The following is a 19,530-nucleotide window of genomic DNA, read 5'->3' on the forward strand; positions in this document are numbered from 1 at the left end:
CCAAAATATTTTGAAAAAAGTTTATCAATATCTTGAATTTTCTCCTCTTTTACTGTCACCCCCAACTGTTTTCTTTGCAATTGCATGCCATGGATTGTTTTCCTCATTTCAAAAGACTTCGGTAAACTCCAAAATCGTTACGATACTGGCATTCTTCTCTCACTAATACACCTGACTTCCTTTTTTTGACTTAGATCTGTAAATATTGGGATAGACTTAGACATAATATGTGAAAGACTTCTTGTGCAGTCATTGCTTTTTGTTTTAAAAAATTATGATAGTTCGTGCAGGCATTGCATTCTATATTGTTTTGTTTTTCCTTTAGTAAAAATTGCCGTTTTCTAAAATTTTCTTGAGCTTGAAATTTGCTGTAAATGAACCCGGATCTGCCACTGCCATTTACATCACAACATTGTGATTTGGTAACATTGGTCAATCAGCTTATTCCCTCCATTTTTAATAATCAACTGTGGAGTTTGCTACAAGTGTGGAAAGGTTGGATTTCTTCCTTGAAAAAAATGAAAATAGGTCAAAATTCAGTGAGTGTGGACGTGAAGTTGCAGATTATTGGGATGTAGAAGAATGACTGGAGATAATATCTAACTCTGTTCCTAAATTCAGTGATCTAAGTCAACCCATTGTGGAGTAGTTAATTTTTTTTTGCTATTAAATATGTAATTATTCAAAAAGTTTCATAACAGAAAAATTGTTATGTAATCCACAGTTTGAAAGATAGACAAATTGGCTTTGCAGTAAAAACTTCACTTTTCACAGGCATTTGGTCCCTATATAAAGATTAGGACAGAAGTGAAACATCACTTATGGAGGGGTGTCCGTAAACTTTTGGTAAGAGCTGTATTTTCATTAAGAAAAACAGTGATCGACTCAGAAATATTCGCGCCTAAAGTAATGAATGAATCGACTGGGATGGCAAACGAAGAATTTCAGGAGTTGAGTGGGAGAAGAAAAAGTAAAAAGAAAATTTTTCTGCCTCCTTGGTCTCGAGGTAGCGTGCTGGACTCCTGATCAAGTTGACCCAAGTTCGATTCCTGGTCGTGAAGTCAGGGGGATTTAATTTGGACCTCTTCACGGAGACTGGTTCTGTCCATTGTCTCAGTGTGTATGGTGTCTCGCAGTGGCCCCCAGGTACCCTGACCCAGTACACGGGAGAGTCCTGCAGTGCGTGTGTTCAGTAGAGTTGTGGGTCTAGGCACAATAAGCCTCTCGCTGCGGTGCCGAAACTAATAAAAAAGAGAAGAAGATTTACCTAGAAGTACAGATACGGAAGTATTGACTTCAATATGCTACTCAGGTGAAATTAGGAACTTGACATGTTTGTTGAAGCTGGTCTTTCAAGAATATAATATGAAATAATAGAAACTAATAAAAAGTTAAGCTTACTGGTATATCCTTGCTACAGTGTGTTACAGAAGGCAAAATTGGATTGCTATCTGCACAATGAGTCATATGTTTCTACCGATACTTCTGCTAAGATAAAGTTACAGATTTTATTGGACTATACGATTACACACATTTGGAAGGAGTTTTAAAAATTTTAAGTGAAGACGAAAATAACTCATGGGTGTTAATTTACAAATGGGGATGTGACGGATTATAGCAAGCTCAATATTAACAGAGATTTCAGAATTATATGATCCCGACACAAATATTTCTCAGAGTTCTTTTATAGCACTTCAACTAATTTGTAGCAAAATAAAAAGTTGATCTGGTAGACCCTTCTCCTTCTTTGCCATGTTATTGTCGCGCTAATAGAATAAGATTTGTCAAAGAATATAGAGCAATTCCACGTGTAACTGACTGACATTTACAGTACACTTTGACAGCAAAATGTCTGCCTAAATTGTATAATGGGTTGAAATTAGACTGTGTCACCACAGGATTTTATAGAGGGAAGTGTACACTTAAGATACATATAAAAATAAACGTCTTTAATAGGAAAGTATACTATTTATTTACGTCCAAAGTGTGTGTGACAGACTGACATAAATGTCAACTCTCTTTTCAGGTGAACATGGTTCTCCACAGATTTCTCTGAATTGTCATTGCTGATACAATTTTGCAAAATTTAGTTCGGAAAGGAAATTATAATCTTCAGTTTAAGTTGAAAACGACCTCCAAACCACGATTAGTAATGGAGTTATGGCCGAAAAAGTGATGTGTAACAGACTGACCTCATTCTGTAACTGACTGACATCTCTGAATTATAAAATGAAGTTGCTCTTACAGAACCGTAAATAATACAACATAATATGAAACTTGATAAGCAGTAAATTAACATAACGATTAATTTAAATGAATAATATGTTTTCCAGAATACAAAAATTAGTTTGCTTGATCATGCATCTTAAATGACACAAATTACTGCACATACAAGTATTACCTAGACCTACTTAATAACATATATAGTTCTTTCTCTGTGATTAAATACTGTAATACAAGCCATATGCATTGGTGTTTAATTTTAGGACTATAAGAGTGTCACAGCAACCTTGACAGCGCTTATCACTCTATATGGCATCAACTCCCCAGCGTAAGACAGTATGTTACGTTATTCAAGCGCGTTCCTAATCATCTGGCACTGACCTCCTTATTGATTACGATAAGGTGACACAGATCACAGTTTATATTTCCCATGCCTATGGCTGTTATATATTATGTTCATAATAATAGATTAGAATGCTGAGTTCTACTTTCAGATTGAATTTGAACCATTGGAATTAAACACGTAGAAGCACTCCACGGCACTCGTTGGCTCACTTATTTAGAAACTTTAGTTTCTTTTCACACACGGAACCTGTGGACCTTTTGCACTGATTGTTCACAAGACAGTTGTACATATTCTACAACATAGGGATCTAACACTTTCACGTAATGAACTCCATGAGATGATGGAATAGGTGCAAGATGTTCAAATCGTTTTTCGAGATACTTTTTTCCTTCATCTATCTCAATCTGTGCTACCTCCTTAACAATAATTTGGATGTTTTTATTGCTCACAATGTTACAAAATTCTGTAGCGCTTTGTATCTTCTTCCCCGATTTTGCAGGCATCCATGCCATCCTTTTTACTTGGCCTCCAATCACATCCACGGCCCCTTTGCCATGATGTGACTGAAAGAAGTTCCATTCTATGTTAAATCCAAATATGCGAGCAAGCAATGTCACATTGCTCAATGTTTACTTCTGTTTAAAATGACTCGCTGCTTTATCTGAAAATATTTTTACCACCTCAATGTTCGGAAGAATCGCCAAAATTTCCGAAAACACTTTTCGTAGACAAACATTCACTGCATAGCCTATTTGTCATGCGCTACATAATCTGACACTAATGCAGAGGATTTCTTCTGAACTTCCCTGTCATCTTCCTGTTTAAACCAGGCAACAGCAGTAAATATTGAGACCTGTTTATTGCTCCAATGAGCTGCCTGAATCTTATTTTGCTTTTTTCAGGTATAATTACTGCACACTTATCACCAGTTCACATATAACTTCACCAAGGCCTTCCAAGTAACTAAGCACACTGTGAGAATGAACAACATAACAGCTGAGAGCGAGACATGTCAGTCACTCACAATGCCGCTGCGGAAAACGAAATCACTTTAGAAGAAAATGTTCTAATACTTTTTTATTGGTCATGTACTAATAACGCAGAATACCAAAGGAAATTTTAAACTGTCAATTATTGTGCTGTGTGGAAGAGTTTTTGTATGTTTATTGTGACGGACTGACCGTAACTTACAGTACAAATAATTATAATGATTTTATGTTATTTAGGATCTTAGGATACTTCAACTAATTACATATTTACTTCAAGGAAAGACCAAAATATAGTATACAAAAAAGACGGCTCAAAATAAAACAAATTTATGTGTCCAAATTGTGACATGAAACATAAGTATCTATACGTGTTTTTTTAAGCGTTTGGAATGTGACAAGATCTGCAGCAAGTTATAGACTAAAAGAAAGAGTATTTTAAACATTATCTTACGAAATAAGGCGATTTAAAGTATAAAGAAACATATTTCTTCAACAAAAATACTCCTACATCAATTTCAAGAAATTCACCTCAGTATGACATTTTCGTGGAATTGCTCTATACTGACATAACAAATGAAATTTTCTGATGAACCGAGGCTATCATCATCATCATCATCATCATCATCATCATCATCATCGTGAGTCAGATTTTAAGTAATCGAAGAAGGCATTATGTAGGCTTTCAATGAAGCAGAATATTTTCGCATTTTTTATTCTTAATAATAAATCAAAAAGTAGTTGTCAGATTCTAATAAGGAAAAAAGCATGTTGAAGAACATTGTTTGTAGATTTTTAAGATGTTGAATCACCGCAATATAACAAATGTAAGACTTCTTAATAGAGGTTGTTTCATACTACTGTAGTGTGGAAAAATATTTTTTTGAAGTAGAATAGCGATCAGCGATAAACTTTTTTTCTTGAAGAGAGAAGTGGGTGGTTGCAGTGTATGAAATCGTATAAATAGATTCTGCTTTATGTTGAAAAAAACCCCATGTTAATAGAATGAATCAACAAGATATGATCACTTGTTAAGTTAATGTCTGACTGCTTGCGGCCGGTCAAGTAGTGCATACATAAACATTATTTATCTTCAAAACCCAACCATGCTTTAAAAATAAGCATTTATTGTTTTGATTGGTTTCATTTACTTAAAGGGACAGACTAAAATGTTTAGTCAGTTGTCTCAAGTCTTTTCAATTGGATTTTTTTAGCAGAAATCAGTTCCTCATTTAACATAAAGGAATGATTGTGTCACCACTTTTCCGCAGAATATGGAAAAGTTAAATGGAAGAAATGTGTTGAGCAAGTTTAAAAATAACAAAGAACAATATTTTTCTACTGCTAATGTAATAGATAGTGAAACTGACAATAATTTCGTTAGGAGAATATTTAACTGATAGCAACGATGCATCAGATGACTTGTCAGTTAATAGCAACAATGGTTCAGATTAATGGAGGGAAACTCCAACTCCACCTCCAGTGCAACGGTAAGATTCAGTAACCTCCTGCAATGGAGTTTTCCCAGTTAACCTATAGATTTAATTCCCATGTCTAACAATACAGTGCATCACCATATCAATGAAATGACTAGTGATGTAGAAAATCAAATTGATCATGAGAATAAAAGACAGTAGATTTTTTGCATTACAAATTGATGAATCAACAGACATCGTTAATTCATCTCATGTCATTTGTTTCATTAGGTATGAATATCAGGGTACCATCAATGAAGATTTTCTTTTCTGTGAAAACTTATACATGCATACAACAGCAGAATGTATTTTCGAAGTTCTGAATTCATATGTGATTAAGCACAGCGGTGATTGAAAAAAATGTGTTGGGCTAACTTCCGATGAGTGTTGAGCGATGTGTGGGTAGCACAGTGGTGTTTTTGCGCGTGTTCGTAAAGTGACACCAGATGTGATTTGGGTACACTGCTTTATTCACAGGGAAGCATTGGCTAGTAAGACCACAGTCTACTATATACAGTCACGAAGCTTGGGATGATTTTTTGCAAATCTCGTGATAGTTGTTAGCCGCTTGGAGTGCTGTGAGTACTAGGAACAATAGACTGTGCCATAGCCATCGTGATCTAATACAGGCCGTAAGGCAGACCATGTAACTCGCTTAACCCGATCACGAAGGGCGGCGTTTCAACCATATAAATTAGTTGGAATGCATAAACAGTAACATATGTTTCTCTAAAATGTAGTGTAATTCCATTAATAAAATTTAAAACAATGATTATGAGACACTTCAGACATAATTTACTTGCGAGTTAAGATGTAATATTATTTATTACGTTGTTCGTATGTGTAATAGATCTACCTGCCTTTATTTCGATTAAATATTGCGAAATTCTTGTACATTCATTTATGCACAATTCAATAATGTTCAATTGCAATGCACGGATATTTAGATATGTTGAAATTATAGGTTATGTTTACTGTACCAGTTGCCCCTTTCTGTCTAAATTTAGTGATCTCCAATGCCTTGCCATTCATATGAAAATTATAGGTTATGTTTACTATATTTAACTTATATTCCTAAATTCGCAATCATACATTATAATTAAGCATAATGTCATGTATGATACCCCGGACATTCAGTTTGTCTGTATTTTAATACTAAAATTGAGTACTGAATTATTGTATTTATCTACTACTTAAGAGATGAAGTAACACAATTGTACATACACTAATTTCATAGGAGTGGTATGGTAAATGTTTTGTCTAAAATTAAGGAAGGTAGATGTGGTAAATTGAAATCACAATATAAATTCTTTTTTATTAAACCTCAAAATAGCTTCCATTCTAAACTTGAAATGTTGACGTGAACAGATTATGTTAACATGTAAAATTCTCTTCACATTAAAATAACACAGTTTTGTAATTATTTGTGCAACATATTATGCAACAAGAAGTAAACGGAACTTATAACACATTACACTAAATAAAGCTTAGCAATGATAAGCAATAAAGTTATAATATTTCACTGAGCTCCATACACTGAAATAGAAAACCTAACAAACATTACGGCCTGGTCTACATCGAAAAAGCATTGACTGTGAAATGTTCGTTATCAGTTGTAATAAATGTAAATGCCTAAAATACAATAATTTGAATAATAATATGGGACAAGGAGACGTTAAATGTTATGTTTTATTTAACGACACTCGCAACTGCAGAGGTTATATCAGCATCACCGGATGTGCCGGAATTTTTGTCCCACTGGAGTACTTTTACATGCCAGTAAATCTACTGACATGAGCCTGTCGCATTTAAGCACACTTAAATGCCCTCGACCTGGCCCGGAATCGAATCCGCAACCTTAGGCATAGAAGGCCAGCGCTATACCAACTCGCCAACCAGGTCGACCAAGGAGACGTTTGTAGTACTATAAATTGTAAGAAAAATAGGTTAGAGTTATCCTTCTTCCGAAAGATCCAGGAAGGTGAGTTTATAGAATATAATACATAGCTTATTTTATGAAAATAATATATAAACCTTATGTATTTCATATTTCAGTAGTGGAAGGAAGGTGTTAATTTTTTCAAAAGAACACGATATCGAAAATACAATACATTTTATGGTCTGCTAGGGAAAGAGTCTGTGATGAGGCTATAGTAGCAATCCTGGTGGTGAGCAACTATCTACGGATGCATATTTCAACTGTTTATGTTTGCATATTTAGTAAGTATTAAGCTTCGTGACTGTATATACTAGACTGTGGTAAGACTATGTCGAGTGATATGAAAACAGTTTTCGACACTGCAGTTAAAGTGATAAACTTCATAATGCTCACTCATTGAATGCAGCACTTTTTTCTGCGCTTTGCACGAAATTGGTAGTGAACATAGCACCTCCTGCTTCACACAGAAGTGCGTTGGCTTTCAAGGACTAAGACTTTTCGAACTTAAGCAAGAAATTTTACTATTTTTGAATGATTGTGAGAATGAGTACGTGACTTTGTTTTTAGATAACAATTGGCTGGCCTCATTGGCTTATATGGCAGACACATTTTCCAAACTAAATGAACTCAATTTATCCCTTCAAGGCCCAACCTTTACTGTGTTCAAAGCGTATGATAAAGTAAAGTCATTCCAGAAAAAGATCTCTCTGTGGTTAGAGTATGTCAAAAATAATAATCTTTCTGCCTTTCCAACCTTAGATTACTTTCTAAGTGAGAATGATTTTTCCTTACGTTCTGATTTTTGTGATTCTGTAGTCTCATCTCTCTGTTGCCAATAATGAGATTGAAAGTTATTTTCTAGAAAATTACAGTGAATTCAGTTGGTTTCGAGACCCATTTCTATATTTCGAAAGTTCAAACTTATCAGTGAAACTAAGAGAACAGTTGTGTTATATTAGCTGTGATTCTGACATTAAAACTAAATTTTTGCACTCAGATATGTATTTCGTCATTCCTTTTGTGATTGAACATTGTATAACTGGTGGTTCATCTTACATAAAATAAAATTTACCGTATTAAAAGCTTCATGGTAAATGTGTTGCATAGAGATTTTCTAGATGGCATAAAATTTATTTTTAAATTCTAAATTTCACGATATATTGGTTGGAAATAATTGTTCTAATAAATGAGTAAGGTAAAAATTAACAACTAAGAGGTGTTGATGAAGTGAAATTGATTGAAGACGTTAGATATTTAATCCATCATCACTGAAACTTGATGTAATTGTTGATTTGGGAAACAAAACTCCTGATGACAAAAATAATGTTCATTCCAATCATATGCTTGTTTGTTCCATTGTTGCAAAATTGGATGCAGCCTGTGGCATCTATACAGCAAGAATTCAACTCCAGGTGATATTTTGGCCAAAATGTTAATTCAGGTCATAATTCATTTGAAACAAGCTGGGGTGAAAGTGATTGGTTTTACGTGTGATGGAAGTCAGTTCAATAAAAGTACATGGATAAATTTGGGATTCTACAGATGGAAGAGAAATCAAAATGCCCTATTCCAAATCCAGTAATGACCAATGGAAAATGTGGGTATTTTCTAATAATGTACATATTTTGAAGTGCATACCTAATGATTTACAGAACAATGTTCAGCTGCTATGTAAAGGCAAAGAAGCAAATTATAATTAATATAGATAATTATTTAATTATTTTCCATGTATTGTGGGTCCCTATCACCACGGCATGGCGCGTCCTCAGGTTGCGGATAGAGGAGACGGCCTCCAGATATGGAGGGTAGCTGCGAATATATTGAATAAGCAGTCGTGGACAGCCGATAAGGGGTGGTCCTCCAGCGAAGGGCTAACAACCCATCAACGTAAAAAAAAGCTTGTTACGAATCCTTCAAATAAGCCTCGGAATGGGACTGATTGTCTGGCACGACCACAGCAAAGGAATAAGGTTTTGAGATTTGGTACTTGGAATGTTACAAGTCTATATAGAACAGGAGGGGTAACATTAGTAGCAAAAGAACTAGCTAGATATAGAATAGACTTCGTGGGAGTACAAGAGGTTAGGTTAGATGGGAATGGCATATCACAAATAGGCGATTACTTATTATATTATGGGGAAGGAAACGATAATCACCAATTAGGAACAGGATTCTTTGTACATAAAAGAATAAAATCAGCAGTAAAAAAGGTCGAATTTATCAGTGACAGGTTATCGTATTTAGTACTTAAGGGTAGATGGTGCGATATCGTAGTTATAAATGCTCACGCCCCTACAGAAGAGAAAGACGACCATATAAAGGATAGCTTCTATGAGGAATTGGAACACACTTTTGATCAGTTACTTAGATATCACATGAAAGTTTTATTGGGGGATTTCAATGCTAAAGTAGGACGGGAGGATATTTTTAAACCGACTATTGGAAAAGAGAGCCTACACATATCTAGTAATCACAATGGAGTTAGGTTACTCAACTTTGCCACATCAAAAAATTTAATTGTCAAGAATACAACATTTCCCCATAAGGATATACATAAATATACGTGGACTTCTCCAGACGGAATGACACATAATCAGATAGATCACATCTTGATAGATAAAAGAAGGCACACTAGTATGGTAGACATTCGAAATTTCAGGGGGGCAGACTGTAATTCTGACCATTATTTGGTAATTGGAGAATTAAGTTTTCTGTGCATAGGGGTCTGTTTTAATCATACCTTTAAGCATTTGTGCTTCTGTAGTGACAAAGCCTATGTCCATCTGAAGGAAATACACTTTCCAATGATGAAAGAACTATCCAAATCGATTAAATAGTTTCCTAAGATTGCCTCATACAAACACTCTCTCTTACAATAATATTTAGTATATTATTAACACATATGAATGTCATCCGTATGAAAAGGGTTGTTAAGTGAATATTAATTTGATTGCTGTCCAAGGCCGCTTTAAATAAATGTTTTATCTTTATTACTCGTATTTTCTCAGGCGCCAATGACATAAAAAGCATTGTTATTTTAAAACTCATTTATCTCATTAAATATCAGTCCTACCTATCAAAATTTTTCATAGAATAACACTTATCAGAAATCATTATTAAAGAAACTTTTTTATGTAACATTTTTCATGAAAATCAATAATAAGGGAGATATTTCGGTTTATTTACTTCAGGCTCCCTTATAAGCTCCCTTTTAAATAACGTATTTTGAATGCCATGTAGCCTAAAATCTAAGTTAGGACGAACTTAATTTATATTCCAATTTTCATATAAATCGGTTCAGCCATAATTGCGTGAAAAGGTAACAAACATCCAGACAGACAAGACATACAAACAGAAATTTCAAAAAAGCGATTTTTGGTTTAAGGATGATTAATTATACATGTTAGCACCAATTACTTTTGGAAAAGCGAAAATTACTAAAAAAAATTCGGTTACAGATTTACAGATTTACTCCTTTATTTCAAGTAGGTTTGCAGTATTAGCAAGTTCCGACGAAGTTGAAGAGTTAGATGTTAATAGCATGTGGGAAAGTATCCGAGATAATATCAAAATTGCAACTGAACAGAGCATAGGTTATTATGAAACTAAGAAAAAGAAACCGTGGTTTGATGAAGATTGTTGCATGGTAGTAGAAAGAAGGAAACAGGCAAAATTGAAATTCTTACAAGATCCAGTTGAGGAGAAGAGAGATAATTATTTCAATGAAAGACGGGAAGCAAGTCGTACACTTAGGAATAAAAAGAGAGGTTACTTGAAGGAAAAACTGAATGAGGTAGAAACAAATAGTAAGAATAAAAACATTCGAGATTTATATAAGGGTATAAAGGAATTTAAGAACGGATATCAGCCAAGGGTAAACGTGATCAAGGATGAGAATGGTGACTTGCTTGCAGACTCTCCATCAGTCCTAAACAGATGGAAAAACTATTTTGCGCAACTACTAAATGTACATAGGCCAAATAGAAATGATCGGGAAGAAATTGAAATACAAACTGCTGAGCCATTTATACCCGAACCCACGCTTTCAGAAGTCGAAATTGCGATAGAAAATCTGAAAAAGTACAAGTCTCCAGGTATCGATCAAATTCCAGCAGAATTAATGTGAGAGGTTGGAAGTGCATTATCTAACGAAATTTATAAGCTTATACTTGCTATTTGGGAAAAGGAAATTGTACCAGGACAATGGAAGGAGTCCATAATCGTACCTATCTGTAAGAAGGGGGACAAGACTAACTGTAGTAACTTTCGAGGAATATCACTTTTGTTGAAATCGTACAAAATTTTGTCCAATATTCTTCTGAGAAGATTAACTCCATATGTAGATGAAATTATTTGGGATCATCAGTGTGGTTATAGACGTAATAGATCAACTACTGATCAGATATTTTGTATTCGACAGATACTGGAGAAAAAATGGGAGTATAGGCTACAGTGCATCAGATATTTATAGATTTCAAAAAGGCATATGACTCGGTTAAGAGAGAAGTTTTATATGATATTCTTATTGAAGTTGGTATTCCCAAGAAACTAGTTCCATGAATTAAAATGTGTTTCAGTAAAATATACAGCAAAGTCTGTATAGGTCAGTTTCTGTCAGATGCGTTTACAATTCACTGTGGGCTAAAGCAAGGAGATGCACTATCACCTTTACTTTTTAACTTTACTCTAGAGTATGCCATTGGAAAGTTTAGGATAACAGAGAGGGTTTGGAATTGAACGGCTTACATCAGCTGCTTGTCTATGCGGATGACGTGAATATGTTAGAAGGAAATCCACAAATGATAAACGATTAGGGAAAATACGGGAATTTTACTTGAAGCAAGTAAAGAAATAGGTTTGGAAGTAAATCCCGAAAACACAAAGTATATGATTATGTCTCGTGACGATAATATTATAGAAATAGAAATATAAACATTTGGAAATTTATCCTCTGAAGAGGTGGAAAAATTCAAATATCTGGGAGCAACAGTAACAAATATAAATGACACTCGGGAGGAAATTAAACACAGAATAAATATGGGAAATGCCTGTTATTATTCGGTTGAGAAGCTTTTATCATCCAGTCTTCTGTAAAAAAAATCTGAAAGTTAGAATTTATAAAACAGTTCTATTACTGATTGTTCTTTATGGTTGTGAAACTTGGACTCTCACTTTGAGAGAGGAACATAGGTTAAGGGTACGGCCACACGAGCTACATTTGTAGCAAGTTTTCTGTGACAAATGTAGCTGGAATTATAGATTGCATTGAGTTAAATGCAAGCGGCTACACGGAGCAGTAAATGTAGCAAGTTTGGCGCTTCCCAAGGTCGTGTCTCAACTTGAATGGGTCTGGGTCCATTTCTTCTGCGACATTTACTGCTGTTGGGTGGCCACACGTAGCGACACTGGGTGGCTACACTTGCAGCTACAAAATATGTTGCTGCGATGTGCGGTGTGTCAGTATGTTTGTCATTTTGTTTACATATTGTAGCAGGTCATCATTTCTTGTAACCTGAAAGTATTTGACTACTCTGCCTTTGGTTTTCTTCGCATAATTGTTGCATCCGAACACAGCACAATCTGGCATTTTGTAGTTTTTAAATCATACATAGGAAAACGTGTATAAACGTTTTTATATACATTTCTTAATTTTACAATAGTAATAATAATAATAATAATAATAATAATAATAGCAAGCAATGATCAGCGATAAAATCATTAATAAAGTGGTATTCGTGTGTCTCTTTATTCAATGAAAAACTTTCAAGTTATTTAAATATGCTGTAAAGTCATTCTACAAAAATTCCCTCTCAGTAGACTACCTGCACGTATTAACAATCCTTTATTAGGGAAAATTAATTTTAGAAACAACGAATAATTATAGTAATAATTAAATAAAACTTAGGGGCAAGCATCTGACATGTTAAGCCTATTCGTGACCAATAATTTTCCACCTTAAACGAATTAACATTGTTGTTAGTTACTGGGAATTTCTTATTATGAAATCCATATTTTTAAACTTTAAATTTATATTAATATATTTATTTCTGCTTTAGTAATTCCCAAAGGAGACTTAGCGAGACAAAGAATATACAAGTCAAAAGACTTTTATCTACTAACTGACAATAAATAAAGAATAAATATCATGCAAAAGAAAAAAAAATTGTAATAAAAGTACAAACAACCATGTAAAATGAATGGCCATGCTTTAATTTTTTAGGAATGAGATAGAAAGCGAAACTCAAATGTCATGTAAAGGACACACAGATTAAGACTTTAAAAACAGTGAAATAATAAATCAAAGTTATTCATTTTACAGTAGAGGATTACAATAATTTAGTGCAATGTAAATTTACAAATGCATATGAATACATTCGTAAGCTAATTTTAAATACTATTTTCTTAATCTTACTCCTGTTTTTGTTACTTCACCAGAAGGAGAAGTAAATATCACCACTAAGTTCCCTTCTGGTAATTGAATTTGCAGCCAGGCATACAACACCTTCGCATTTTATTCAGGCCTAATGTATTTAAAAATAAAACAAGTGACATTGATGAGTGCAGTGAAATTTGTCTCTCAAATTAGCTATAAGATATCGCAATTTGTACCACCCCGCTTATCTTATGGCATTAGAATATCTTTTGTTTGTCAAAAACTTTGAGACACTGATACTGTAACATACCCTAAGATTCACTTTTCAGTTTCCCCCTCCCCCGAAATTTAATAATCTGAGAAACGTGATTATCATGTTTAAGAGAACATAAACTCTGTTTTCTATTGGATAAGATGTACAATGGGAGAAAGGCATTCTCAAATTTGAAGGAAAACCCGTTTTTTTAATGGTTGAAATTCTCAGTATGTATATGTAATTACAACAACAGTATCAACTTGTGTTTATGAGGGAATGAAGAAGAGAGGGAGATTGACTTTTAGATGGGAAATTATTATCATGACAGATTTATAACAATACGATGCCAATATATATTTTTTTTATTTTATTAGGTTACAGTATTTTACGACGCTTTATCAACAGCTTAGGTTATTTAGCTTCTGAATGAGATGAAGGTGATAATGCTGGTGAAATGATTCCGGGGTCCAACACCGAAAGTTACCCAGCATTTGCTCATATTGGGTTGAGGGAAAACCCCGGAAAAAACCTCAACCAGGTAACTTGCCCCGACCGGGAATCGAACCCGGGCCACCTGGTTTCGGGGCTAGACGTGCTAACCGTTACTCCACAGGCGTGGACGATGCCAATATATATGACATATTTTGTTACTAACAATACAGTGCCAATAAATATTGCTTCGCTTATGTATAGTCCAGGCTAAGTTGCCTTATTTTTTAACTCTCTTCAAAATATCTTTCTTTCAATTTCGACCTAAAGAATTCTTCAATAATAAAATGTATACAAAAGCATTCTAGCAAACCCTTCACAGTAATTTTGTTTGGTAAAAAAAACGTACAATTCTTTTCCAGGACAGACCGCACAAATCAGTATTGTTTATATATATTATTGTGTTATCAAGACATTTCCACTTTGAGTTGTATTTTGGGATATAAGGGTCAAGTTTAAATTGCCGTAACGTCCAATAAGTATTCTGCAAAACCAAGAAAAAAGAGAACTTTTATGATATATATGTTTACTTATACTCGTTTCAAAATATCGTTATTTGAGAGTACATATTTTTTCTTTCTTTCATTTTCGACCAAAGGTATACTTCAATAATAATATCTATACAATAGCGTTTCAATAAACCCTTCACAGCAACTTCATTTGGTTTTAGAAAAAAAAAACAATTCTTTTACAAGACAGATCTCTCAAATATGTTACAAGCAGATTGTCTCTTTGTGTTGTGTTTTGGGTCATGTTTAAAACTCCTTTTTACTTGAAGATGCTTTTAGAAATCCATGTATTGACAAGGGGAGAGCATGTCTAATCTGTTGTAAATCACAATGACCCTTCTACAGAACCACGAGAAATTAGGTCTTCACACAGCCTTTCAGCAAACCCTTCACCCACACCGTACTTCCGATTGTTACTGACGAACAATATTGCCTGTTGTAAAATTGACACAGGAATAAAAGTTAACTTTATGGCACTGCTGTACATTTTCTTCTCGTGCGCATTAAAATTGTGTGTGACCGTAATAATGTACACTAACAACACACACAAAGCGACTTTGGCTTCATAATCCATCTTGGAAGAAAGCTTCCACTACACTACTTCTGAGTGCTGTAAAACGCAAAAGAACTAGCTACAAATGTCGCTACATGTGGAATGTCATGTGGCCACACACCGATATTTAATGCAGAATTGAGCAGTAATTGTCGCACCCGTGTGGCCACCCATTTTGTGACAAATACGGCAGCTACATTTGTAGCAGAAAACCTGCGACAAATGTAGCTCGTATGGCCGTACCCTAAGGGTGTTTGAGAATAAGGTGCTAGGAAAATATTTGGGGCTAAGAGGGAGAAAGTTACAGGAGAATGGAGAAAGTTACACAACACAGAACTGCATGCATTGTATTCTTCACCTGACATAATTACTTACTTAATTACTGGCTTTTAAGGACCCGGAGGTTCATTGCCGCCCTCACATAATCCCGCCATTGGTCCCTATCCTGAGCAAGATTAATCCATTCTCTATCATCATATCCCACCTCCCTCAAATCCATTTTAATATTATCCTCCCTTCTACGTCTCGGCCTTCCCAAAGGTCTTTTTCCCTCCAGCCTCCCAACTAACACTCTATATGCATTTCTGGATTCGCCCATATGTGCTACATGCCCTGCCCATTTTAAATGTCTGGATTTAATGTTCCTAATTATGTCAGGTGAAGAATACAATGCGTGCAGTTCTGTATTGTGTAACTTTCTCCATTCTCCTGTAACTTCATCCCTCGTAGCCCCAAATATTTTCCTAAGCACCTTATTCTCAAACACCATTAACCTATGTTCCTCTCTCAAAGTGAGAGTCCAAGTTTCACAACCATAAAGAACAACCGGTAATATAACTGTTTTATAAATTCTAACTTTCAGATTTTTTGGCAGCAGACTGGATGATAAAAGCTTCTCAATCGAATAATAACAGGCATTTCCCATATTTATTGTGTGTTTAATTTCCTCCCGAATAGCATTTATATTTGTTATTGTTGCTCCAAGATATTTGAACTTCTCTATCTCTTCAAAAGATAAATTTCCAATTTTTATATTTCCATTTCGTACAATATTCTGGTCACGAGACATAATCATATACTTTGTCTTTTCGGGATTTACTTCCAAACCTATCTCTTTACTTGCTTCCAGTAAAATTCCCATGTTTTCCCTAATTGTTTGTGGATTTTCTCCTAACATATTCACGTCATCCGCATAGACAAGCAGCTGATGTAACTTGTTCAATTCCAAGCCCTCTCTGTTATCTTGGACTTTCCTAATGGCATACTCTAGAGCAAAGTTAAAAAGTAAAGGTGATAGTGCATGTCCTTGCTTTAGCCCACAGTGAATTGTAAATGCATCTGACAGAAACTGACCTATACAGACTTTGCTGTATATTTTACTGAAACACATTTTAATTAATGGAACTAGTTTCTTGGGAATACCAAATTCAATAAGAATATCATATAAAACTTCTCTCTTAACCGAGTCATATGCCTTTTTGAAATCTATGAATAACTGATGCACTGTACCCTTATACTCCCATTTTTTCTCCATTATCTGTTGAATACAAAATATCTGGTCAATAGTTGATCTATTACGCCTAAAACCACACTGATGATCACCAATAATTTCATCTACATATGGAGTTAATCTTCTCAAAAGAATATTGGACAAAATTTTGTACGACATCAACAAAAGTGATATTCCTCGAAAGTTACTACAGTTAGTCTTGTCCCCCTTCTTAAAGATAGGTACGATTATGGACTCCTTCCATTGTTCTGGTACAATTTCCTTTTCCCAAATAGCAAGTACAAGTTTATAAATTTCTTTACATAATTAGGAACATTAAATCCAGACGTTTGAGATGGGCAGGGCATGTAGCACGTATGGGCGAATCCAGAAATGCTTATAGATTGTTAGTTGGGAGGCTGTAGGGAAAAAGAACTTTGGGGAGGCCGAGACGTAGATGGGAAGATAATATTAAAATGGATTTGAGGGAGATGGGATATAATGGTAGAGACTGGATTAATCTTGCTCAGGATAGGGACCAATGGTAGGCTTATGTGAGGACGGCAATAAACCTCCGGGTTCCTTAAAAGCCAGTTAGTAAGTATAGATTACTCCTTTATGTAGGAATACATGTAGTATATGAAGTCCACACCTGTGAAATAATGGTTAGTGCTTCTGGCCACGAAACCAGATGGCCCGGGTTCGATTCCCAGTTGGAGCAAATTACCTGGTTGTGGTTTTTTTTCGGGGTTTTCCCTCAACCCAAATATGAGCAAATGCTGGGTAACTTTAGGTGCTGGACCCCAGACTCATTTCACCGACATTATCACCTTCATCTCATTCAGACGCTAAATAACCTCAGATGTTGATAAAGCATCATAAAATAACCTACTAAAATAAAATAAAAGAAAAGTATATAAAGAATTATATGGATGTTGCTACGTAGGCCTATTTGCAATTCTATGGTCCTTCAAAAACATTGTCTTCCACCCCCCCCCCAAAACCCACAACAGTTGAAGCTGGTTATAATATTTTACACAACGTATTATATAATCGAAAATGCAAATACGCTGGGGAATTACTGTACATCAGTAACAAGTCTGTTTTCTATCATCGTGTAAAATGAGAAGAAATAATTTAGTTATTTTATACACTTACAGATTCAATTTTTCTACTTATTACAGTCTGATTTATTTCAAATTCTGAGTCTTACTTATATATAAACACAATCACAAGGACTTGCATATAAAAGTCGACTTTTGTCCTGGCTTGGGCATTTGTTGCATTAGGAAATTGTATTGCATCATTACTACTGCTGTCTCTCTGTCTCTGCTGCTTTTAATGACATTGACAGAATCTGATTTTTGCAGTAGCTAGTTGCATGTTCCTATTTTGGGTTCATTTACCGGAAGTTACTGTATGCAGGGCTGCCGAGAAGTGGGGGCAAAGGGGGCAAGTGCATATGGGCCCGTGAGCAGTAAGGGCCCGTCAGATTAAGTGAGTCTAATTACTTTTTATTATCACAAATAGTCATTCACAGATACATACCGGTACTAAAAAATTTTGTAAGAACATTTGTTACGTGATTGTGGCATATTAACCAACAGAAGTAGAATTAATACAAATTACCACTTCATTATGTGAATGTATAACTTTTTTATAATAGAATATCGATGTCCCACATTAACAATCGTCGACATGACAATTGACGTCTCCGGCATTTGCCTGAAATATGTTCCCGTCACTTGTACTGAAAAATGTTCAGTTGGCTTGTTCTCTTAGTGGACTCAACCAAATCCAAGCCGGAGGATTACGTTTCCTTTTCAGTAGGGCCTACATAGTATGTTTCGTGACGAAACTTTCGTCTTTTCATTATCGTTTGTCTAGTAAATTCTGTTCATTAGTGTTACCAGTGGACAATGGACAAGTAGAAGCATAAGTCGGGAGTTGAGAAGCGCAAGGAGAGACAGAAAAATTGGAACATATTAAGGAAGGGAGTAGAAGTTTGTTTGAAGTTGGTGTGAAATTGACCTCCTTGGAAAACTAAAAAGTAGCAGACAAATTGTGTCATTGAATGTGTTGTTCGAAAACAAGAGCCTCCCCAAAAACAGTATTATAGTATTATCAAAACTCAACCATGGAGAATGTGTTCCCAGAGATTGCCTAGTGTGGAGTGAAACAAATCAGAGAAAATAGTACAGTGACTGATTTGTTTCACTCCACACTAGTCAGTCTCTGGGAACACATTCTTCATTCTTGAGTTTTGAAAATAATACTGGAAAGGCTCTTGTTCCATCACTTGGAAGGTTATTAGGCAGGTTGGGGGTACTTTTTCGAAGAGTACTTTCTATGACACAATTTGTCTGCCACTTTTTACTTTTCCAAGGTCGCATGTTACTTGCCATGACTCAGAGTTAGGAACTGGTGTGGGTAAATTTGTTTCACTTGCATATATTAACACATCATTTTTACTACTGTTTGCTTGTTCTGATTCAATACTACGTTATCAGAATTTTTTTCTAAACAGCCACAACCATCAATATTCACTTCTAAGTATGAACTATCTTCATTTTTGACAACCTGAACAGATGGACTTGAGATTAGTTTATTTTCTGCACCTTCACTAGCAATGCTTAATTTCACACCAACTTCAAATAAAGTGAAGGAAATAAAAATGTGTTCAGAGTAACAATGTGTCAGGAAAGACTGAGTAACCTTGGCCTCCTTAATCTATGGGCAAGCAGATGCTGTGTTGCTGCTGTAGACAATTTTCAGCACGACGCCAAAATGTGCATGACGGAGAGCGCAGTGGGAGGCCAACCATCATCACAGATGACCTTGTGGAGCAACACACCATCTGCTTGCTCATGACATTAGGCCCATAGACCTGGC

At 35.1% G+C, this 19,530-nt stretch overlaps 1 protein-coding gene across 3 annotated transcripts in view; it reads left to right on the forward strand.

Annotated features, from left to right (window-relative positions):
• The window catches only part of LOC138701463 (dihydrolipoyllysine-residue succinyltransferase component of 2-oxoglutarate dehydrogenase complex, mitochondrial), a 293,425-nt gene that overhangs the window by 134,529 nt on the left and 139,366 nt on the right, over positions 1-19,530 (forward strand). The window lies entirely within an intron of this gene.

Source organism: Periplaneta americana, chromosome 6 (genome assembly GCF_040183065.1).
Source record: "Periplaneta americana isolate PAMFEO1 chromosome 6, P.americana_PAMFEO1_priV1, whole genome shotgun sequence".
Taxonomy (NCBI): Eukaryota; Metazoa; Arthropoda; class Insecta; order Blattodea; family Blattidae; genus Periplaneta; species Periplaneta americana.